Genomic DNA, 25,826 nt, shown 5'->3' on the forward strand with positions numbered 1-25,826 from the left:
TCTATTACATCGGGTTCTTTGGTAAACAGTAAATCTAACCTTGCTGGTGTGTCCTCACCTCGAAACCGCGTCTCTTCTTTGACCCACTGCGTCATCACATTATTCATTATTACTGTATATTTAATAACATAGTGCCCCACGAATCCTCGCTGCCTCCTGAATACCATTCCTCCCAGTTCACCTCTACAGTTAAAGTCACCCACCAAAATTATATTATTGCTTTTCTCAATTATTTTTTGTAAATAGCTAGCCATATCTGACAACATCTGGTATTCATCGTCATTCCATGCTCTTGTCTTAGGGGGAACATACACTACTGCCATATCTGTCTTAACATTCTCTCCAGTTTCTAATTTCATATATATCACTTCAGCCTTGCCTTCCCTCATTTCCACAGTATCTACATTTATGTTGTTCTTCACTGCTATCATCACTCCTCCTCCCGTTTTTACTTTTTTGTCTTTTCTCCACAGTTTGTATTTTCCATCTCCCAAATGAACATCAATATCTTCTTGTAATTTGGTCTCTACAAAGCACATGACATCAGGTTCATGTTCTCTCAAGAAATCATTAATTTCAAGCCTTGCCGATATTAAACCATCAACATTAGTATATATCACCTTCAAATTATTTTTTATGTTTTTTATACCCTCTTCTCTCCTACTCTCCATCAGTACCACTTCCTCAACTTCTGATCTTTCACAGCCATCCCCCTTAGTTTTCTTCACTTCTATTTCCTTAAATACCACTTCCTTACTTTCATATCCATCACTCTCCAAAAAAAAGTATTACATTCTTCCACTGTCCTCTTATCATTTTTTTCCTTTACTTGTTTCTTCAATGATTTTAAAACTTCTTTTCCTTCTTCATTCAAATCTTTTCTTATTATAATATTTTCCATCCCGGCCTCTTTGCTTAACCCTTTAACCGTGGGTGTCATTCCAGAATGACATTGCAAAAACTGGACCAAACCGCGGGTGTCATTCTCGAATGTTTGTGAATATTTTGAATACCCCGCGTTTTTTCTGTGCGCCAATTGTTTCAAGGGAGAGTAGCTATTAAGTTCTTTCACTTCAGCCGACCCCCACCTCCCCCCCCCTGGGGCCCCACCTCCCACCCCCTGGGCCCCCCACCCCACCCCGGACCAAACACGCATCAGTATCTGTCCAGCTGTGTGAGTGACAACACTGCTGATGTGGCAGTGAAGTGCAGGCAATTACAGTGCCTTTTACCTGCCTCAGTGAACACAGAGTGGGTGTTTATCGTATGTGCAGTGTTCATATATGTTTACAGTATTACTATCAGAATGAGGTTGGCATTTGGTAATGGTGTGTGAGCGAAAAATAGTGATTACAACACCGCTGATATGGCAGTGAAGTGCGGGCAATTACAGTGCCTTTTACCTGCCTCAGTGAACACAGAGTGGGTGTTTATCGCATGTGCAGTGTTCATATATGTTTATAGTATTATTATCAGAATGAGGTTGGCATTTGGTAATGGTGTGTGAGCGAAAAATAGTGATTACAACACCGCTGATATGGCAGTGAAGTGCGGGTAATTACAGTGCCTTTTACCTGTCTCAGTGAACACAGAGTGGGTGTTTATCGCATGTGCAGTGTTCATATATGTTTATAGTATTATTATCAGAATGAGGTTGGCATTTGGTAATGGTGTATGAGTGAAGGTAATGGTGTGTGAGCGAAAAATAGTGATTTTAGATTGCTCCCTTCTAATGGCACTGCCCATCCAGTGATAGTCAACGAAATCATGAAACCTACATCATTGCAAAGCCAAAGGTTAGTACTTTCTAATGGTACCTTATTTTTCGCTCTAGATTTATTCTGTGCAGAGTTATAAAGGTTTAAATTTGTTTACATTTTGGTCGAAACCCCCGCGGGAGAGGCCAGTTGGGGCAAAAGAATGCCCGCGGTTAAAGGGTTAATTTCCAGGTCACTTTAAGTATGTCATCTACTACACTTTCTGCTGACAACTTGACTCTCATTGGTCTTGTTTCCCCTTTCTTATAAAGCCCTATCCTCCATACTTTCTCAGTTTCTTTTACCCACTTGTCTCCTTCGGGATCAATCTTGCCTAATATTCCTCTCACCAGGTTCGTGTCTTTCTCGAGTCTCACGGATCTAACTTTCTCTTCCTCCTCCCTGTTTCCAAATATTACCACATATCTGTTCCTTTCTACCGTTTCTCTCACTATTTTCTCTTTTTTTCTTGAGTATTTTCACTACATTTTCTTCCAATTTTATCTTGTTCATTTCCCTTTCTTCCTGGATGATTTCTCTTAGGCTGACCACTTCTTTCTGTTCTTCTTCTACGTGTGCCCACTTTGCCTTATGCTCATCCAATACAATGCTCACCTTCTCCATTTTATTAGTACTCTTCTAGTTTTCTCCTCAATTCAGTATTTTCATGCTTCAAATTTCTGATCTCTTCATTTGCCGTCTCATTAGACTGGATCAGACTCTGTATAGTAATCTCCGTATTCTCAGACACATCTTTTAACACTAAATTTTCCACTTTCTTTTCAAGTTCACTAATCCTCATAATCAATGTTTTAACCAGATCCATTACATTAGTATTTCAGTCAAATCCTGGAAATTCGAGTCCCTCAGTGTGTGTGTGTGTGTATTTACCTATTTGTAGTATACAGGAATTAAGCAATGCTCGTGTTCTCCTGTCTCCATATCCACATTTATCAAGTCTAACTTGACACACATGAATGTTTTTCTCATGCACCATCTCTTTGTCTAAGTCATTCCAAATATTTATGTATTTACCTAATATACCTAATTGTGATATACATGAAATGTGCTATGCTCATGGGTTTCCGTCGCTGTTTCTCAATAAGTCAAATTTAGCTTTAAACTATCTATCTATCTATCTATTGCCAGATGCCTCAATCACGTTTGGGGTGGCCACAAACAAATCACCTCCAAGTCGCCCTGTCCCCCACCATTTCACTGCCCTGCTCCCAACTCACACCCCCCTCTCTCATATACCTCTCCACCCCATCCCTCCATCTCATCCTCGGCCTCCCCCTCCCTCTTCCCCCCTCCACCTCACTCACATACACTCTCTTCGTCAGTCTTTCACCCTCCATCCTCTCCACATGGCCAAACTCATTTAAATTTTTAGACTGGATGATCTCTTTGTCCAGGCTATTCCATAAGTCTATACTTCTGTAAGGAAAGCTATATTTCTTGATATCCTTCAAGCAGCTTGACTTTTTCAATTTCATTCCGCGTCCTCTTGTTGCTCTCTTATCCCATACAAACAGATCTTCATTGTCAATTTTATCTACTCTCACCATGGTCCTGAACACTGCAATCATGTCTCCCCTCTTTCTCCTTTCCTCTAAGGAAGGCAAATCCAGCTTTTCCAGCCTCTCTCTGTATGACAGGTCTGCCAGACTGGGGACCATCTTGGTTGCTGTTCTTTGTATTCTCTCAATCTTGTTTATATCTTTCTTTTTGTGTGGGGACCACACTACCGCTGCATATTCTAACCTAGGGCGGATCATGACCACTATCAATTTTTTCATCATCTCCTCATCCATATAATGAAATGCTACTCTTATGTTAGTCAAGAATTTGTAAGTCTCTCCAACTATCTTGTTAATGTGCTTTTCTGGTGACAAACTATCTTGGACCAGCACTCCCAAATCTTTCTCTTCTCTCATTTTTGTGATTAATTCACTACCCAACAAATAATTCAGTGATGGCCTCCTGGTACTTTTACCCATTTCCAATATTTTACATCTCTTTACATTTAATTTCATTTCTGACGTCCGGCTCCAATCGTGTATCCTATCCAAATCCTCCTGCAGCATTTTACAATCCTCCTCAACCTCTACCTTCCTCAAGATCTTTATATCATCAGCAAACAGACTTGCATAACTGTTCACTCCATCTACCATATCATTTACGTAAATTAGGAACATCACTGGCGCCAACACCGAGCCTTGAGGGACTCCACTTGTTACTTCCCTCCATCCAGACATCCTATCCTTTATTACTGTCCTCATTTGTCTGTCTCTCAAAAAGTCTCTCATCCATTCCAGAGGTTTCCCCTTCAGTCCTCCTATATATTCTAGTTTCCACATTAGTCTCTTATGAGGTACCTTGTCAAAGGCCTTCTCTAAGTCTAAGTACACACAATCCACCCAACCATCTCTCTCTTGTACCACGTCAATCGCTCTTGAGTAAAAGCTCAACAAGTCAGAAACACATGACCTTCCACTTCTGAATCCAAACTGACATTCAGCCAAAATATTCATCTTTTCCAGATATTTTATCCATCTGTCTTTCAGGATTCTCTCGCACAATTTTGCGACCATGCTGCTTAGAGACACAGGTCTATAATTCAGGGGTTCTATCCTGTTTCTTCCCTTATAAATTGATACCATATTTGCCCTCTTCCATTCTTGTGGCACTTTCCCCTCTTCCAGAGAACACACGATTAAACTGTGAATTTTATCCGCCAGTTGTTCTCTGCATTCCTTCAGTACACAATTAGAAATTCCATCAGGTCCTGGGGCTTTCCTTACATCTTGAGTTTCCAGTAATTTATACACTTCCTGTACCTCCACTTTTATATCTTTTATCACCGGTACATTTCTAATCACTCCCTCCCCTTCCACAAACTCCTTTTCATTAGTGAAAACTGACTGGAAACGTTTGTTCATTATTTCTGCTTGCATTGCCGCATCCTTATAGACCTCTCCTTCTACTTTCAGTTTGGTGATTCCTTCCTTTTGTTTCAGTTTGCCATTAACAAATCTATAAAACAGTTTGGGTTCATCCTTGCATTTGTCTATTATACCTTTTTCAATATTCCTTTCTTCTTCTCTACGTATTCTTGTGTATTCATTTCTTGTTCTTTTATATTCTTCCTTTGTTCTGGTGTTACCTCTCTTTCTCCAATTGTTCCAAGCCTTATCTCTCTCTTTTTTTGGTATCATACACCTTCTATTAAACCACTCCTTTCTCCTATTTTCTTTCCCTCTTACTCTTGGTATAAATTTTTCCACTCCCAAATTATAGAGGTCTAGAAAGATATCCCACTTCCTCTGTATCTCTCGTTTCTCTGAATTTTCTCCAATCCGCATTTTCAAAAAATTTTCTCAATCCTGTAAAATTTGCTTTCCCAAAGTTGTATCTTCCCTGTCTATGAAGGTCGTCTCTTGGCTAGACGTTCCCTATTATCATCTGGAACTCAATGACCACATGATCACTTTTTCCTAAAGGACAGAGATATTTCAATGATTCTATTACATCGGGTTCTTTGGTAAACAGTAAATCTAACCTTGCTGGTGTGTCCTCACCTCGAAACCGTGTCTCTTCTTTGATCCATTGCGTCATCACATTATTCATTATTATATTTAATAACATAATGCCCCACGAATCCTCGCCGCCTCCCAAGTACCATTCCTCCCAGTTCACCTCTTTACAATTAAAGTCACCCACCAAAATTATATTATTGCTTTTCTCAATTATTTTTTGTAAATAGCTAGCCATATCTGACAACATCTCCTGGTATTCGTCATCCTTACATGCTCTTGTCTTAGGGGGAACATACACTACCGCCATATCTCTCTTAACATTCTCTCCAGTTTCTAATTTCATATATATCACTTCAGCCTTGCCTTCCCTCATTTCCACTGTATCTACATTTATGTTGTTCTTCACTGCTATCATCACTCATCCTCCTATTTTTTCTTTTCTATCTTTTCTCCACAGTTTGTACTTACCATCTCCCAAATGAACATCAGTATCTTCTCGTAATTTGTTCTCTACAAAGCACATGACATCAGGTTTATGTTCTCTCAAGAAATCGTTATTTTCGAGCCTTGTCGATATGAACCCATCAACATTAGTATATATCACCTTCACATTATTTTTGATGTTTTTTATACCCTCTTCTCTCCTACTCTCCATCAGTACCACTTCCTCAACTTCTGATCTTTCACAGCCATCCCCCTTAGTTTTCTTCACTTCTATTTCCTTAAATACCACTTCCTTACTTTCATATCCATTACTCTCCAGAAAAAAGTATTACATTCTTCCTCTGTCCTCTTATCATTTTTTTCCTTTACTTCTTCCTTCAATGATTTTAAAACTTCTCTTTCTTCTTCATTCAAATCTTTTCTTATTATAATATTTTCCATCCCTGCCTCTTTGCTTAACCCTTTAACCGCGGGCATTGTTTTGACCCGACTGGCCCGCCCACGGGGGTTCCAGCCAAAATGTAAACAAACTTTAAACCTTTATAATTTTGCACAGAATAAAGCTAGAGCGAAAAATAAGGTACCATTAGAGAGTACTAACCTTCAGCTTTGCAATGATGTAGGTTCCATGATTTCGTTGACTATCACTGGACAGGCAGTGCCATTAGAAGTGAGCGATCTAAAATAACTATTTTTTGCCCCACACACCATTACCAAATGCCAACCACACTCTGATAATAATACTATAAACATAAATGAACACTGCACATACGATAAACACCCACTCTGTGTTCACTGAGGCAGGTAAAAGGCACTGTAATTTTTTTTTTTTTTTTTTTTTTATGCGAGGAAGAAGGAACCAAAGGCCATGGCCCGCAGTAACAGTTCCCTCCAAGAGAAAAACAAAATACAAGAGAGAGCCAAATTCAAGATCCGATCATTTTGAGATGCCTGGACACACTGCGTTTGAAAAACTGGAGATCATAGGCAGCAGGAAATACAGATAGAGGGAGACAGTTCCAGAGCTGACCTGTTGCATAAATGAAAGACTGGGAGTAACGGTTAACTCTTGCATTAGAGAGTTGGACAGAAAAGGGATGAGAGTTTGCTGCCAGACGGGTGCTACGCGCCCGTCGTAGAGGTGGAGGAATGCAAGCAGACAGTTCAGCAGAGCAGTGACCATTAAAGTAGCGATAGAAAAGAGATAAAGATGCAACAGTGCGGCGAAGAGACAGAGGTTGAAGGGAGTCAGTAAGAGGAGGAGAGTTAATGAGACGAAAAGCCTTTGACTCCACCCTATTGAGAAGAGCTGCATGTGGGGAGCCTCCCCACACATGAGAGTTGTACTCCACACAGGGGCAGATAAAACCTCTGTATAGAGTCAACAATTGTGCAGGGGTAAAGAAAGAGCGGAGTCGGCTTAGCACACCCAATCTCTTGGAAGCAGATTTTACAAGAGATGTAATATGGTCTTTCCAAGATAAGTCCCGAGTAAATGAAACCCCAAGCATGTTCAAGGATGATGCAGGATTAAGCTGAATATTATTAAACATTAATGGGTATACCTGTGGAAGATTTTGTCGGGTTGATAGGTGTAAGAACTGAGTCTTAGATGCATTAAAGACAACCATATTATTTTTACCTCAGTCAGAGATACGAGCCAAGTCAGACATTAGGTGTGCCATAGCCTCATCCCTTGTTTCTTGAAGTAACTGCTGAGATGGGCGTTGCGGGAACCGAATGGAAAGGTGAAGGGTGGAGTCATCAGCGTATGAGTGGATAGGGTTAGATGTACAGCTTAGAAGGTCATTGATGAATAAAAGGAAGAGAGTTGGTGATAGGACAGAGCCCTGAGGAACACCACTGCTGATAGATCTAGGAGAAGAACGATGGCCGTCTACAACAGCGGCTATAGAACGACCAGAAAGGAAGCTAGCAATGAAGGCACAGATAGAAGGATAGAAACCGTAGGAGGGCAGTTTGGAAATTAAAGATTTATGCCAGACTCGATCGAAAGCCTTTGAGATGTCAAGTGCAATGGCAAAGCTTTCGCCAAAGTCCCGAAAGGAGGATGACCAGGAGTCTGAAAGGTAGGTGAGAAGATCGCCAGTGGAGCGTCCCTGACGGAACCCATACTGACGATCGGAAAGAAGGTTGTGATAGGAAAGATGCCTTAAAATTTTTCTATTAAGAATTGACTCGAAAACTTTTGAAATACAGGACGTTAAAGCAATTGGACGATAGTTGGAGGGTTGGGAGTGGTCACCCTTCTTTGGGACTGGCTGAATGAGAGCAAACTTCCAGCAAGAAAGAAAGGTACAAGTTGACAGACAAAGGCGAAAGAGTTTGCCTAGGCAGGGTGTAAGCACAGAAGCACAGTTCTTGAGAACAACAGGAGGGACCCCATCAGGCCCATATGCCTTGTTAGTGCTGAGGCCAGTGATGGCAGAAAATACATCAACTGAAGAAATTTTAATGTCAGCCATGAGGAAGTCAGAGGGGAGAAGTGATGGAGAAACAGCACCGGAATCATCTAAGGTGGAATTGGAGGAGAAAGTCTGTGCAAAGAGATCTGCTTTATCAGTAGAAGAAATAGCTACAGAACCATCAGAGTAGAAAAGAGGAGGGAAGGATGATGAGGTGAAGTTGTTAGAAAGATTTTTGGCAAGGTGCCAGAAGGAGCGGGAAGAATTCGAGTTGGAGAGTTGAGAGCATTTAGTATGGATGAAATTATTTTTAGTAGAGCGAAGAACAGACTTAGCACGATTCCGGGCAGAAACGTAAAGATGATGTGATTCAGGGGTGGGTTGGCTCCGGTACCTTTTGTAGGCCTTCTCCTTGTTGCGGACAGCATTAGAACAAGCGTGATTAAACCAAGGCTTTCTTGCGTTAGTCAAAGGATATGAGAAAGGAATGTATGCTTCCATGCCCGAGAGAATAACCTCCGTAATGCGCAAGGCACACTCAGATGGCTCACGGCCATGGAAGCAATAATCATTCCAGGGAAAATCAAAGAAGTACTGCCTGAGGGCCTCCCAGTTAGCGGCTCCAAAATGCCACAGACGACGTTTCCCTGGAGGGTCCACAGGCCGTACCGGAGTGATAGGACAGGTTAAGGTAATAAGGTTGTGATCGGAGGAGCCCAACGGAGAGAAAAGATTAACAGAGTAAGCAGAAGGATTAGTTGTGAGGAAGAGGTCAAGTATGTTGGAACTCTCTCCAAGGCGGTCAGGGATATGGGTAGGGTGCTGTACAAGCTGCTCTAGGTCATTAAGGATAGAAAAGATGTAGGTTTGTTCACCAGGTGGATCCGTGAAAGGAGAGGGGAGCCAAAGGTGGTGGTGAACATTGAAATCTCCAAGAATGGAGATTTCAGAGAAAGGAGAAATGGACAGAATGTGTTCCATCGTAGAAGTAAGATAGTCGAAGAATTTTTGATAGTCAGTAGAATTAGGGGATAAGTAAACAGCACAGATATATTTAGTCAGAGAATGACAGGAAAGCCGAAGCCAGAGTGTGGAGAATTCAGAAGAATCAAGTTCAGGAACACGAGAGCAAGATAAGTCGTTGCGTATGTATACACAACAGCCACCTTTGGCTTTGAAATGAGTATAGAGAAAGTAGGAGGATACAGAAAAGGGTTTGCTGTCGGTTGCCTCAGACAGCTGAGTCTCCGTCAGAAAAAGAAGGTGAGGTTTAGAGGAGGAGAGGTGGTGCTCAACAGAGCGAAAGTTAGATGAAAGGCCGCGAATGTTGCAGAAATGAAGAAGAAGAGAGTCAGACAGTGGTTCCAGGCACCTCGAGTCATCACCGGGAGAGGGGCAGATGGCGGGGGCATTTATGGTCCCCCCCCCTGGGGACTCCGAGGCTTGATTAGTAGACGCCATTTTTGTTGATTTTTGAATAGGAAGTGTAATGTGTACTGTGCATGTAGTTTGGTGAAGATAGTTAGAGAAATTTGTACTGGAGAGCATGCTGGCCTACTCTCAGTGTAACTGAGACACTGAAAAAGTTCAGCAAAGGGGGATGGTCACGAACTAGTCCTGAGGGCTGATGAAACGGGAGCTCTAGCTCTCCCTGTCATCAGCTTTCCATCCACCTCGGGAGTACTGCCCTGCTCGACTGGTGCTACAGTCTACTCCCATAGAACTCGTTTTCTTTGGTGCCAGCATGTTAGAAAACCCACTCAGGTGAGGAGGAACTCCTACCTGGATTGGGCACTTTAAACCTCAGGTGAGCGATTTCTCTACGAATTTTCGATGTGGATTGCCCGCACTTCACTGCCACATCAGTGCCATTGTCACTCACAAAGCTGGACAGATACTGATGCGTGTTTGGGCAGGGGTGGGGGGGGAGCCCGGGTGGGGGGGAGGTGAAGGCCCAGGGGGTGGGAGGAGGGAGGTGGGGGTTGGCTGGAGTGAAAGAACTTAATAGCTACTCTCCCTTGAAACAATTGGCGCGTGGAAAAAACGCGCAGTATTCAAAATATTCACAAACATTCCAGAATGACACCCGCGGTTTGGTCCAGTTTTTGCAATGTCATTCTGGAATGACACCCGAGGTTAAGGGGATAATTTCCAGGTCACTTTAAGTATATCATTTACTACACCTGCTGATGTAAACTTGACTCTCATTGGTCTTGTTTCCCCTTTCTTATAAGGCCCTATCCTCCTTACTTCCTCAATTTCTTTTACCCATTTGTCTCCTTCGGGATCAATCTTGCCTAATATTCCTCTCACCAGGTTCGTGTCTCTCTCAAGTCTCACGAACCTAACCTTTTCTTCCTCTTCCTTGTTTCCAAATATTACCACACATCTGTTCCTTTCTACAGTTTCTCTCACTATTTTCTCTTTTTTCTTCAGTATTTTCACTACATTTTCTTCCATTTTTTTCTTGTTCATTTCCCTTTCTTTCTGGATGATTTCTCTTAAGCTGACCACTTCTTTCTGTTCTTCTTCTACGTATGCCCATTTTGCCTTCTGCTCTTCTAATACACTACTCACCTTCTCCGTTTTATTAGTACTCTCTTCTAGTTTCCTCCTCAATTCAACATTTTCCCGCTTCAAATTTCTAATCTCATTCGCTGTCTCATTGGACTGGATCAGACTCTGTATGGTAGTTTCTGTATTTTCAGACACATCCTTTATCACTAGATTCTCTACTTTCTTTTCAAGTTCACTAATCCTCATAATGTTTTAACCAGATCCATGACATTGGTATTTCTATCAAATCCTGGAAATTCGAGTCCCTCAATGTTTACATTTTTGGCCATGTTTGATGTTGGTTAAAGTACAAAAACAGCTGTTACCGAAAAATACTACAAACATTCATGTATACTATAGCCAATAAATCTTTACATTTTTGGTAGTCTATTAACTTTCATTATTTTAAATTTAAAACAAGACCTTAGGAGACAGGACAGACTAAATTCCTGAAAACTACTTAACCCGTCACGTCCCGAGGTTTTCCCCACCTCCAACATCCCCCAGTCCCGAGGTATTTTCGAAATTTTTTTTTTTGGCTAAAACCTTCGCTTTTGGTGAGAAACATCGAAAATTCATAGAGAAATTGCTCACCTGTGGTTTAAAGTGCCCAATCCAGGTAGGAGATCCTCCTCACCTAAGTGGGTTTTCTAACATGCTGGCACCAAAGAAAACGAGTTCTATGGGAGGGTAACTATTTTATCCACTCATAAACGGTATTTATTTATTTACTTGGTACGAATGTATATGTAGTATGACAGTATATTGGTTTTCAAGCAGTAATAAAGGCATTATAAGCATTGTTTCACTCACTAACTAATCACCATACCTGACCTATTTTTGCCACACTACCTGATCATTATTTCTGGCTGTTTCTTCTTCTAATGCTATGTAAACATTGTTCTCCACATTGTCATCGATTGGGGAATCACTCTGGCCCTGAATAATTTTACTAGCCAGGTCACTAGTAACAGGTCCTTTGCCAAGACAATGTCGTGAGGGGGGGAGGGGGGAGGTTATGCAGTGTAAGGCATTGTCCCTGCTTGGTATCTTGTACAGGAATAGAGGAAGGTGTCCCGTGTATACATACGAAAAATCATGTGCGAAAATTGAAAATTGTGCAAATTAGCGACCTTGCAATTGCACGACGTACTGGTATGTCGCCGGGACTGGCAAATGCAAATCGTTGCAACGTACCCATACGTCGTCGGGACGGGGCGGGTTAAGGTTCGCAGCGATGCCTGGGACGTCTGCTCGCTCTGGCTGTTCGCTCGTGTGTGTATGTGTGTAGCCAGCTGAGGAGTTTTAGAGAGAAAGAGAAAGAGTCCATGCGGTGGAGCAGGCTGCATGTTTTCCATTAACCCCTTACCCGCGGGGCGTCACTTTCGTGACGCTCGGGAGCAATGGATCATACCGCAGGGCGTCACTTTTGTGATTCTGTGTTATTTTGAATTCGCCCGGGCTTTCAAGCTTGTATCATCTATCAGTACTACCAGTGTCCAGCTATACTCAATTCTGCTAATGTCATCTGCACTTCCATCCACTGTTGACAATTTAGTCATTTTTCCCCCTGTCCTTGATTCCCCTCCTTACCTCCCCTCCATTACCCTCTCCTCCTGCCTGCCCAGCTGCGCTGCGCTACACAAATCCTGGACGGATTTTTCCACTCATTTTATCCATTGAAATGTGCCCTATGCCCTATTCTTATACATAATAATATATAAGAAGAGAGAGAAAAGGTAATTGATACTGCCATATGTCTGGAATGGGATAATTATCACCTGGCAACACCCCACGTGCACTCGTTCGCTAATTTTCCCTGTTTATTTACCCTTGAAATATGCCGTATGACCTATTCTTGTAACAAAAATATTCATAAGAAAGGAAGGGGGAAGCCTAAGTGATATTTACATTCACCTGGAACTACCTAATTTATTATGTATTGTCTAGATTTCCTGCCAATCATTTCACAGCATATAAATTAGCAGCTGTCACCACACTGACACTGTCAACTCTTCCCTGCCCCTAGGCCACATCATTTAGTTTACTGTCGTCTTTCAAGGTGAAATCATGTCTGATTCGTGCCTGTCCTTAGCTCCCTGCAAAGGGCCACGTGACCTCTACCCCTACTAAACCTAGTGTGGGAAGGGGTAAAGGGCTAAGTGATTCTGCTGTGGAATGTGAACTGGCTAATTTATCAATGATAATGATGGACAGTGACTACGATCTTTCTGGTGACTAAAATAGTGCAAGTGGAAATGTAAATAATGTGTAAATAGCAAGTGAAAACAATGAATGTAAATATAACTCAACAGTGGAAAATAGTTTTGTAAGTTACTGCAAGCGACAGTGCATAAAATGGTGTAAATAAAATAGAAATGTAAATAATGTAAATAAAATAGAGAATGTAAATAGAAATGTAAATAGTTAGTAATATAAGAATACGAGTATAAATACTTGGAGTAATGAAAGTGAAAGTGAAAGCTTTGCTCTAGCGTCTATAAATACTTGGAGGAATGAAAGTGAAAGTGAAAACTTCGTTCTCTGCGCTAGTATACTGAACGAGAAAGTGAATGCCTGGAGTGAAAATAAACTACTAGTACTGAAAGAAACTTATGGATAAATATTGTATACATAAATAAGTGTAATAAAGTACTAGGAATATAAAGTGTGAGTGTGTTTATGAATAATAAATGACAGCACCGTCTCAGAATACCATTGGGGAACGAGCGTGGGTGGAATGCTCATATGCGCTCGTAATTTACATTGCTTTCACAGTGTTTTTTTTTGGGGGGGGGAATATGGATTCCAAACTACTTGAATTCATAGAACAGTGTTTGTAGTTACAATATCAGGCAGTGGTAACCATATTATGGGGCATTGGGAAGTGTCAAGTGAAGACTTCATTACCCAACTTCAGAAGTCTCCACAAGTCCTACGGTAGTCGCCGAAGGCCCAACAAACATCCCAGGATAAAGCTGAAGGTATGTGCCATATGCTTATTTAATTATAATATTTTAGGACAAATAACTGATTTTTGGCATATATTTTTAAAAAGTCAGTCAGAGTGCAATTATCCCCACGGGACGCGCACGGCACACTCCCGACATGCCTGCGGTTAAGGGGTTAACGAGGGAGGGGGTATCCTAGCATGTAATTGAGTCTATATAAAGATAATAAAAATCAATAGGTTTATTATTATTTAGGATACAGGATATCATTGACACCTTAATAACTATACTGCAGTGACTAAGAATACAGTATTTAACTGTTGGCTGCTCACTCCCATCTCCCCGTTCCCCCTACATCGTGCCATTTCTGGGTGAACATGCCCTGTTTCTAAACCACAACTCAACCTGCATCGTGGTTCAAGCTACAAGTCAAGAGAACTATTTTATATAACTCAGACTATAAACAGTATAGTGCACAGCCCATTATCCCAATTACATAATACAATAATTAGCCTATATCACAGCATAATACTATGGCACATAATATAATTCGGAGGATGAAGCTTAGCGATTCGAAAAATTGTCGGGCATGTTTACACATAGACACACACACACACACACACACACACACACACACACACGGGCATGCGCTGTTGCCATGTTAGCCAAATCCAGCAACCAGGTGGTCCAGTCAGAAATCTTACCGAGTGTACAAGGAGGGCCAGAGGAAAAGTCCATTATCTGGATGGATCCACTATTCAGATACACCTTTCGCTCTATTACGTCAGATAATTGAGAGATTACTGTAATGCCATCCCACGGTCCCAGGTTATGCTTGCACCTACAAACTGTAAAACACAGTAAGACACCATCAAAGTACGTAAAACCATGGTGTTGTGGCTGTGCAAACTGTTTTCACGGACAAAAAAATTTTTATTGTTCACAAATCACACAGTACAACAAGTACTGAGTACACACAAAAAAGGGCAATTATGAATATTCTTTCCAAAATTTGATTAAAAATATTTTCACTGATGATAACTTTGCATAACGTTTTGTAAACAGTCTAGTAACACTCAAATTCATTTTAGAACACAATGGAACCCTCTAGCTGTAGGCCTATGGTACTAGGTTATGCGTTATTGCTGTGCAAAGATCACACAATTGCATGCAACATAAAACTGCGGTCTTATACAGTATATATTTTTTTCAAATTAACCCCTTAACCACGAGGCGTCACTTTCGTGACATTCGGGTGCAATGGATCATACCGTGGGGCGTCAATTTTGTGATTCTGTGTTATTTTGAATTCTCCCGGGCTTACAAGAGGTGGCTTGTATCATCTATCAGTACTGCCAATGTCCAACAATAGTCAGCACTCCTAATGTCAGCTGTACTCCCATCCATTGTTGACAATTTAGCCATTTTTCTCCGTTCCTGACTCCCCTCTCTTCCTCCCCTCTATTACCCTCTCCTCTTGCCTGCCCGGCCGCGCTGCGCTAAGCAAATCTTCCCCAAAATTTTCCACTGATTTCATTCATTGAAATAAGCCCTATGCCCTATTCTTATACAAAATAATATATACAAAAAAAAAAATAAGGTAAGTGATAGTGCCATACACCTGGAATTGGCTAATTATCACCTGACAACACCTCACGTGCACTTGTTCGCTAATTTCCCCTGGTAATTTCTCCTTGAAATGTGCCATATAATCTATTCTCATAATAAAAATATATATAAGAAAGGAAGGGAGAAGCCTAAGTGATATTTACATTCACCTGGAACTACCTATTTTTTTATGTATTGTCGAGATTTCCTAACAATCATTTCATAGCATGTAAATTAGCAGCTGTCACCCTATTGACATTATCAACCCTTGCCTACCCATATACGCCGCGTCATTCAGTTCCTTGTCGTCCTCTAAGGTGAAACTATGTCGCACTCGTGCCCCGCCATTTCCACCGCTTCTGAGCCCATTGCAAAGGGCCCTGTGACCTCTACCCCTAGAAAAACTCGTGTGGGAAGCAGTAAAGGACTAAGTAACTCAGCAGTGAAATGTGAACTGGCAGAATTATCAATGATAATGATGGATAGTAACTTTGATCCTTCGGGTGAATCGTGTGATGAGCCTTGGGAGGAAATCGTGACATAAACTCCTAGTACGAGTGCTTCAGTGTCCTAAGTTATCCTTAGCTCCAAGGGAAAGGAGCCCTAGTTAAGCAAGGGAAGGAATTGGGGAAGGGAGTGAAAAGGCGGCGGGTTAGCCCCGGAACAATAGCCCCACGTGACCCAGCCTGCCATGAGTCCCGAGGTGAATCACCTCCCCGCTCCCCCAACCCCACTTCACTAATTTCTTCATCTTCAGTGTAATTTTCTCCTAAGTCTTCATCGTCGGAGTCTCCATCAGCACCTACAGTGAAGGTAGGCCGTAGGGGAAGAGGTAAATCCCTGACACGTAAAAGTTGAGTAGCAAGTACAGTAAGGGCTGCTAGCGCTATGTGGCAACCTAGGGTCAGTGAGAGTGACCTTGAAACAGCCCAGTCTGCCTCACAGCCACCCTACACCGCCACGACAGGGAATCCTGGACGCCTTCATGTGGACGGAAGGTTCCGATTTCGTCCCTGAACATTTTCATTTCAACGAGAGTTCCTCAGGGATACAGCCTGCCTTCATTCTTGATGAGGATGCTGAGTGTGTGGACTTCCTTTTGGCCTTCCTCGATGATGAAGTCATGCAGCACATATGTGATGAGACAAACAGGTACGAGTCACAATGTGCTGCAAGTGGTGCAGGTGCAACAAAGATGCAACAGCGGACCGTGCTGGGAGTGCAGGAGCTGTATGTGTTCTTCACCCTCATGCTTCTCATGCCACATTCAAAGAAGCATGAGTTGGAAGAATACTGGTCCATGGACCCCTTACTTCCCTCACCCACCTTCAATAAGTACATGGCCAGAGATCGCTTCCAGAATATCATGGGAAACCTGCACATCACCAACAACGATGTACCTTCCCAGACCGACCCACTCTGGAAGATCCAGGAGATTCTGAGCAGAATGAAGGATAAGTTTATGTCATTCTTCCACCCCTTTAAGAAGGTTGTCATAGACGAATCCTTAGTTTTGTTCAGAGGATGTCTTGGGTTTGTACAGTACATTCCAAGCAAATGCCATCGCTTTGGAATCAAGTTCTTAGTACTGTGCGACTGTAAGACGGGGTACATCCTTGATTTCGTCATCTATTCAGCCAGCACTGTCGATCTGGACAGAACACACCCCCTTGGCTTCTCAGGCTGTGTAGTGAAAGTGCTGCGTGAAACGTATTTTGGTGGGAATCATGTGCTGTATACTGACAACTATTATACAGCACCGAAACTTGCTAAATACCTTTCACAGCATGGCATCGGCTCCTGCAGCACTGTGAAGAGCAATCGTGCCAACTTCCCCAAATTCCCCGAGGCAGGAAACTCGCAGCGAGGAGACGTGCACCTATGAGAGTCTGAGAAGATGCTGGCAATACGGTGGCATGACAAGAGGGTCGTGCACATGCTCACCACCGTCCACCAGGGGGAACTGAAAGACAGTGGGAAGGTCGACCGTAGGACAGGCGAGCCTGTGAGGAAACCTGATGTTGTCATCGCCTATATTATCAACATGCGGCTGGGGGACAAGTCCAACATCATGACTGGAGAGATCGACTGCCTCAGGAAGAATACTAGGTGGCACAGGAAAGTTTTTCTGCATCTCATTGACATGACGATGCTGAACGCCTGCATCCTGTACAAGATGAAGGTAAAGCCACCCAAGTCCTTCTCCCTGAGGTTGTTCGCCAGTACTTGTGTTCAGCAGCTGCTTGAGAGATATTGTAGGAGCAGCAGCTCCAAGGTGCCATGCTGTAAGACTTCCCGACAGACTTGAGCAGAGGGCATACATGGATCGTCACAGACTGGTGCAAATGCCTGCCACAACCAAAAGGAAGGCTGCAATCCGCAGGTGCCAGGTGTGAGCACATACCACCCGATGCACACCTGAGCACAAACGCACCACTTGGCAGTGTGCTGAGTGCCAGGTTCCCCTCTGCATTACCTGCTTTTTTTATTACCACAGCCTGAAGCAGTTCTAAAAGTGCAAGTGGAAAATGTAAATCTATCTATCTATCTATTGCCAAATACCTCAATCCCGTTTGGGGTGGCCACAAACAAATCGCCTCCACGTCGCCCTGTCCCCCACCATTTCACTGCCCCGCTCCCAACTCACACACCCCTCTCTCATATACCTCTCCACCCCATCCCTCCATCTCGTCCTCGGCCTCCCCTTCCCTCTCCCCCCCTCCACCTCACTCACATACACTCTCTTTGTCACTCTTTCACCCTCCATCCTCTGCACATGGCCAAACCACCTCAGTGTATTCCTCCTAACGCTTCCTATCACATCCACATCCACACCACAATGCTCCTTTATATCCTCATTTGTCAGCCTGTCTCTCCATGTGACTCCGCAGGCTCCTCTTAAACAACTCATTTCCACTGCTCTCACTCTTGACTTGTGTCCTTCCAACAACGTCCAAGCTTCACTTCCGTACATTAGAGTTCGTATCACAATACTGTCATGTAGTAACTTATTCACTTCCATGCTCACTTCCCTGTTTCTTATCACTGCTTTCAAGGAACCAGCAACCTTTCTTCCCTGCTGTACCCTTTCAAGCACTTCACCCTCCAAACCTCCATCCTTACTCATCACACTACCCAAATACTTAAACGTACTCACATTTTCCAATTCCTCACCATCCAACCTCTCTGTACATTCACTGACTTCACCTCTCTCAAAGATCATCACTTTACTCTTCCCTAAATTCACCTTTAGATTCCGTTTCTTACACACACTCCCAAACTCATCCACCAAACCTTGCAGCTCCCCTTCATCTTCACTCAACAACACAGTATCATCTGCAAACAACAGTAAAGAGAGTTTCCAAACACTACCCTCTCTCACCAGGGCCACTCCAACATCCACTACCCTACCTTGTACCTCTTTTATTACCCCATCCATGTACAGATTGAACAACCATGGCGACAAGACACATCCCTGTTTCAACCCAACCTTCTAAGAGAAAAATTCACTCAGTTCACCATCCACACGCACTGCAGCCTTAGCACCATCATACATACTCTTCACAGCATTCAACAACTTCCCATCTACTCCATATATTCTTAATACTTTCCACAATCCTTGTCTATCCACCCTGTCATATGCTTTCTCCAAATCCATGAAAGCTGCATACAACTTCTTTCCCTTCTCTAGAAACTTTTCCACTAAAGATCAAAGAATGAATATCTGATCTACACAACCTCTTCCCTTCCTAGAGCCTCCCTGTTCTTCTCCAACTAATTCCTCTGTTATTTCCCTAACTCTGTCAATAAGTATCCTACCATACACTTTTCCTACTATACTAAAAAGACAAATCCCCCTATGATTACCACACACTTCTTTTTCCCCTTTTCCTTTGTACAAGGGAATAATTATATCTGACTTCCAATCCTCCGGAACTCTACCTTCCTCTCAGACCAATCTGCACATCTTCCACATCCATTCTACTACAATCTCTCCCCCATGCTTCAGCATTTCACCACACACTCCATCAATTCCTGGGGCTTTCCCCAGTTTAACTTTCTTCATTGCTTCCACAACTTCTATCCTACTGATTTTTTCCAGTCTTCTCACCTGCCTCCTTCTCCTAGCCATTCCCCAGCCACTTATACTCGCATCACTTCTATCCCCTATGTTCAACAATTCCTTAAAGTGTTCTCTCCATCTGCTCACTTTTTCTCACTTCTCCACTAGTAATCTACCATTTTTATCTTCCACTTCCCTGCTAACTTCACTTCCACCCTGTCTTACTCTCTTCACCTCTTTCCAGAACATTTTCTTACAGTCCCTCCACTTTACACTCAAATTTCTTCCAAATTCTTCATCCACTCTCTTCTTACTCTCTCTTATTAATCTTTTCACCTCTCTCTTTCTTTCTACATATAACTCTCTATTCCGCCTCTCAACTTAATCCACGCCCCTATTTCTCATCCACTCATTGTATGCTTTCTTCTTTTGTGCCACAGCCTGTCTCACCTTTTCATTCCACCACGCTGTTCCTTGCACCCCCCTCCGTCTTCCTCTTCATCCCACACACCACATCACATGCTGCACATATTTCTTCTGTGAATATCCTGCACACACCTTCCACGTCCCCCATCTGCTCCAATTCATATTTGCCCAATCGTTCCTCCACTTCTCTCTCATATACTGCCTTTTTCTCATCCTCTTGTAACCTTTCCACTCTCCTTGCAAATACTCCTTCTTCCCGTCCTTCCCTTCTTCTATTTCTCCATCTTGTTTGGATCTTGATACTGGCCACCACCAAGTAGTGATCAGAAAGTCCACTCCCCCAACCTCTATAAGCTCTTGCATCCATTACATATCTTCGCATCCTTTCATCCACACACACATAATCAATCATTGCCTTCCTTTCATTCAGTGCACCACCCACCCTTCTCATCACTCGCCATGTATACCTGTGGATCATTTTATGCCTGAAGAGGGTATTGGCTATCACCAACCCCTTCCCAGCACAAATGTCCACTAACGCACTGCCATTCTCATCTATCTCAGCAGGCACACCCCACTCACCAACTATTCCATCCACCTTCACATTCCCTACTTTACCATTCATATCACCAATCAAAAACACTCTCTCATTCCTTCCAAACTTTTCCATGTACAGTTCCACATATGTCCAGAACTCTTCTCTCACTCTGCTTGCATGATCTTGCGTCGGCGCATACACGCACACAATCACCCACATTTGTATTCCAACTTTCAATCTTACCCACACAATCCTTGACCCAACTGATCCATACTCTCTAATGTTCTTCTTCCATCTTTTACTCACAACTATACACACCTGCACATATACCCCATCCATACTCCCATTCTCTCACACTCACATCTCTCCATTTAGTTTCAGTTACTCCACATACATCAACTTTCGCACCCTCAAGCACCTGGACAATCTCTCTCTCTTTCACCTCATCATTCGCACCTCTTACATTCCATGTTCCGATTACCATGTCCTTTGTCCGGTCCTTGGTCGTCATCTTTTGGTCAGTCCTTGTCCGAGGCTTCTTGTTTGTTTTTTTAGTTAGTTGTTTTCCGGGGAGGGGCACTAACCCTCCGGCAACCCTTTTGGTTGCCTTGTACGACAAACAATAATGTGTAAATAATGTGTAAAAAATGTGTAAATAGCAAGTGAAAGCAATGGATGTAAATATGATGGAACAGTGTAATATAGTTTTATAAGTTACTGCAAGTGACAGTGCATAACATAGTGTAAGTAAAATAGAAGTGTAAATATTGAAAATTCAATAGAAAATGTAAACAGAAATGTAAATAATTAGTAACATAAGAATACTGTATGAGTACAAATACTTGAAGTTATGACAGTGAAAGTGAAACCCTGGCTCTCTATGTATTTTACTGAAAGAGAAATTGAATGCCTACAGTGACAATAAACTCCTATTACTGAAGGAAACTTATGGATAAAGACTGCAGAGATATATATATAAGTGTTATATAGTAATAGGAATACTGTATAAAGTGTGGGTGTTTTTATGAATAATAAATGACAGAATACCAGTGGGGAAGGAGAACAAGTGGGAAGCTCGTATGCACTCGTAGTTTTCACTGCTTTCACAGAGTTTTTTTTTTTTTTTTTGAGTATGGATTCTAAACTATTTGAAAATAATAGAATAGTGTTTCTAGTGATAATATCAGGATGTGGTAATCATATTACAGGGTGTCAGGAAGTGTAACCTGGAGACTTCGTTACCCAAATTCAGAAGTCTCCACAAGTCCTATGGTACTTGACGAAGGCTCAACAAACATCCCAGGAGAAAGCTGAAGGTAAGTGCCATATGCATATATAATTTTAATATTCTAGGACTAATAACTGATTTTTGGCAAATATTTTTACAAAGTCTGTCGAAGCACGAATATCCTTGCCGGAAACGCAAGGAGCACAGAAACAACCCCGCAGTATAGAGGTTAATGGGAAAAATATAACAAATTATAGTTTCTCTACCAAAAAGTTGTTGGATAATGTAGAGACATTCAGCTTTAAAATACTGCAAACAGCATCATCCTAGCTATAATAGTTTTGGCATTATTGTTCATGAAATGTTTTAACTTTGACCACATTTTTTTGGATCTTTTAAAAAATGGTGCCTGTGTATCATGCTCCATGCAGGGTACTATATGGCAGCTAAGGCTGCATACAACTGCACTTGTTTTGGTACATACAACTGCACACAGTAACTTTAATATTATTTATTGCCATACACCTGTATACTGTAAGGTGATATAATTTGGTATTTACTAATGTGTTCATCGGAAGTTTCCTTCATTTGAAGTCCTTCTGTCAAAGAGTGTAGGTGAAAAGACAGGATTAACTTTATGAGTAAAAAATCTTAAATGTTTAATTTCTCACTTCCTGGAAAACTACGCTGTTTGAGCAGCCTGCATGTAGCAAGTGTTCCAAGTCTGCAAGGTATTCATACACAATATATATACAGGTAACTCGCACGGAACACGTGGGTTTCGTTCCTACCGTGCCGTGTTAGGTGCGAAATCGCGTATATTTAAACTATTCCGTATTTTGCTCCCTAGACCCCCCAAATGTGTTGTTTTGCTGTTATCTGTCACTGGTAATCACTAGAAAGCATTTTAAGTGGTTAGAAGGTTTATTTAATGTTATAACTCACAAATACAGTACTCCACGGCAAAACTTCAACATACAAATACTGTACGTAGACACAAGGAAACATTCCGACGCCGATCATAGGTAATCATATAAATCAGGTTAACTGGTGCCAGTGCTTTAACTTACAAGTACATACCAGAACAGTACATATTTAACTTAGAAATGCAGTACTGTGATATCGAATGATTTCAGTACATAATCTGTTAGGAATGGCTGGAAAAAAAAAAAAATGTTATGAATACATTTTCACCTTTTAGATATATGTTTATGGTAGTTTCGAGTTATTTTTTACGTTATCGTTGTGCCCATGCTTGGAAAAGGGAGCGAAAGAGTTGAATTTTCAGTCCTAAATGAGAAAACTGCACGTCCTCCAAGGCTAGACTCTGCCACGGGAGAATAAAGTGGAGGGTCAGTCCGATTAGCAATAAGGAAGTTGTGTCACAACTTCCAGCTCCCACACCACGAGAATGGCTAAAAATAGAATCATAATGCAGTTTCAGAACTAACAGTAAGTCTAATTATTACGAATACAGATACAAAGCAGAAATAAATACGTTTACAGACGGGGAAAACGTACTTCTTCCGTCATAACATGTTCATCTTTCTCTATCATTTTATGTTCATCTTTATCATTTTACCTTGTTATTTTCGCAATATATATTGCTGTCTCGTAAACAGGGTGGTTGTTTGTGTTTTGCAAGGGAGGAAAAAGATTGTATTTTCTGTTTGGGTCGAGATAATGGGTGTAACTATGTGTGGTTAGGCATGGCCACGAGCGAAAAAATCGTACATCCACTCATCACCATAGCAGGTGATGAACTGACAGATGATACATGAGAGGGTGAAGTCAAGGTCAGTCTCATGTCCCAGATTTTCGTTCACTTCCCGAAAGCTTTCACAATTTTCTACAAGTTGCATTGCATCAAACGATCCAAACCATTACAGCAAAGCTGAGCAAGTAGGTAAAGATACCAAGAGAAAAATGTATTTTTCTCTTATTATAAGTCTTTAACGAACAAACAAAAAAGGCAATATTCCGACGCCAATCATGGGTAATCACATAAATCAGGTTAACTGGTTACAAGGCTTTATTTAACGCTTTAATTGCTTAGAAGTACATACCAGAACAGTAAATATTTAACTTACAAAAACAGTACTGTAGAAAAGCAGTACAGTAAGAGTTTAACGAACAAACAAAAAAGGCAATATTCCGACGCCGATCATGGGTAATCATATAATTCGGGTTAACTGGTTACAAGGCTGTATATAATGATTTAACTTTATTTAAGTGCTTACAAGTACAGTACATACGAGAACAGTAAATATTTAACTTACAAATACTGTACAGTACTGTGGAAAAAACGAACAAATAAAAAAGGCAATATTCTGACTCCTATCAGGTAAACTGGTTATAAGACCATATTTCTTGCTTTAACGTTATTTAATAGTACGTTAAGTTGCACATAAACTTACCAGAACAGTACAGTACTGTAAATATGTAACTTACAAATACTGTGCTACTGTACTCGGGAATGTCTCACTCACTGAATAATTTCCCGCCTAGATCGTCACGTAATCAAAACAAACCGCGCGCTGCGGTGACGTTCGAGGATTTGATCTTTCAAAGGCCTCTCCTGCGTTAATTTGTAGTTTTCATAATGGTTTTTTAATCTTACGTTGTCTTATATGTATCCCAGCCCTTACCGTGTATAACTGCGAGCGCGTTCGTGAGATCGTGTTCCGTGCGAGTTACCTGTACCTGTATCTATATACATATATACAAGAAGTTAACACCATATATCATATTCAGTAATCCCTAGTTATTGCACATTTTGCTATAGAGGTTTTCGTTACCACTGCTAAATGAAAACCTGCACTCTCGCCGTTAATGTGCATTTTTTGACTAAAAACATCATTATGCACCTCAGCTGGTTTCTGATGACAATGATGATGTAAAATTTGTGGTTTCTGATGGCTTTGAGGGGTTCAGAGACAAGGCTCTACTAAAGGAGTTAATCCCAGCTGGCAGAAACCACTAACTCTCCATCTAGCCTCAGAACTCCTTACCATAACCCCATCTCAGGTCCCTACATGGTACATGTTTCTTCCTTATTGTGCCCTTTTCATCATTTTCTATTAACCTACTCTCATGCCTCTGTGTCTTTCTGATACAGTACTTACAATAACAGCCTGTACGTATCCTGTGGGTCCAAACTGTTATAAAAGGGAAAATTTGAGTTCACAAGTGGGATGCCCGGAACCAATTAGGAAAAATCCCATAGGTTCTGTGATTTCATTATCATGCACCTGGCATGGTACCAGTGTGTGCTAACCAAAGGATCACTGTCCTATATTACAGTAGGATCCTATATATATGTGTATATATGTACAGTAACCTCTCAACTAACACGAGTTTAAAAAACACGTTTTTGTTTTAACACGAGTAAATATTTAAAGAGACATGTTTAACTAACAAGGTTTTCTCAATTTAACGCGCCTTTACACGTACGTGATGGTTTTAAATTAGCCACGTGCGCCTTGGACAGTCCCGAGCTGATAGACCGTGTGTGGCAGTTTATGCATTAATACAATATTTTGTCTGTTGCTTAAACTGGTTTTATTCGAACTATAATATTCGAAAATGAAGTTTGGCCCCATTCTGAGCAATTTGGCTCATTTTTGGACAATATTTGGCCAGGAAAGTGATGGCAGATCTAAATTGTTACAACTTGATGCTGCAGAACAGAAAGAAGAAAACTACTCAGACCAAGATAGACCAGTTCTTTATAAAGAAGACACAAAACCTAAGGGAGTTATCTTCATCATTAGTAGCACGGGAGCCAGAGGAAGAGGAAGGACAGCAGAGTGAGAAGGGACAACAAATTTAGGGTCGGGAGCGGGGTGAGGAGGGACAGCAGCAGACGACGAGTGATGCATAGATGAAGTGAGGCTGTGTGTTGTTAATGTTTGTGACCTACTTACTCTAACGAAAATGTTGCTTTTACTGTAGTGTTTTTATGACCTACTAATGCATTAATAATGCTGAGGAACTTTCACAATGCCGTGAACAAAGCAGAATTGAAAGAAGATCCACGTAAAAAACGAAAACAGTATGTATTTGGGGAGAAGTAAACAATGCTTCGGCCCAACTAGGGCTCAAATGTTGTTTATTTCTCCCCAAATATACTGTTTTTGTTTTTCTCGTGGATTTTCCTTCAAATTAATATTGTTGCTTTTAAGTTTAGAGTGGCATAACTCCCCAAATGGGTAGACTTTCCCGGAGTCCAGGAACGTAACCCCCAATATTACTATTGTTTCTTATGGGAAAATTATGTTTAAAAAATGC

At 41.6% G+C, this 25,826-nt stretch overlaps 1 protein-coding gene across 1 annotated transcript in view; it reads right to left on the reverse strand.

Annotated features, from left to right (window-relative positions):
* The window catches only part of LOC145412164 (uncharacterized), a 446,682-nt gene that overhangs the window by 23,141 nt on the left and 397,715 nt on the right, over positions 1-25,826 (reverse strand). The window lies entirely within an intron of this gene.

Source organism: Coenobita brevimanus, chromosome 92, assembly GCF_032717465.1.
Source record: "Coenobita brevimanus isolate Jiangsu-jjx chromosome 92, ASM3271746v2, whole genome shotgun sequence".
In the NCBI taxonomy this organism is placed as follows: domain Eukaryota; kingdom Metazoa; phylum Arthropoda; class Malacostraca; order Decapoda; family Coenobitidae; genus Coenobita; species Coenobita brevimanus.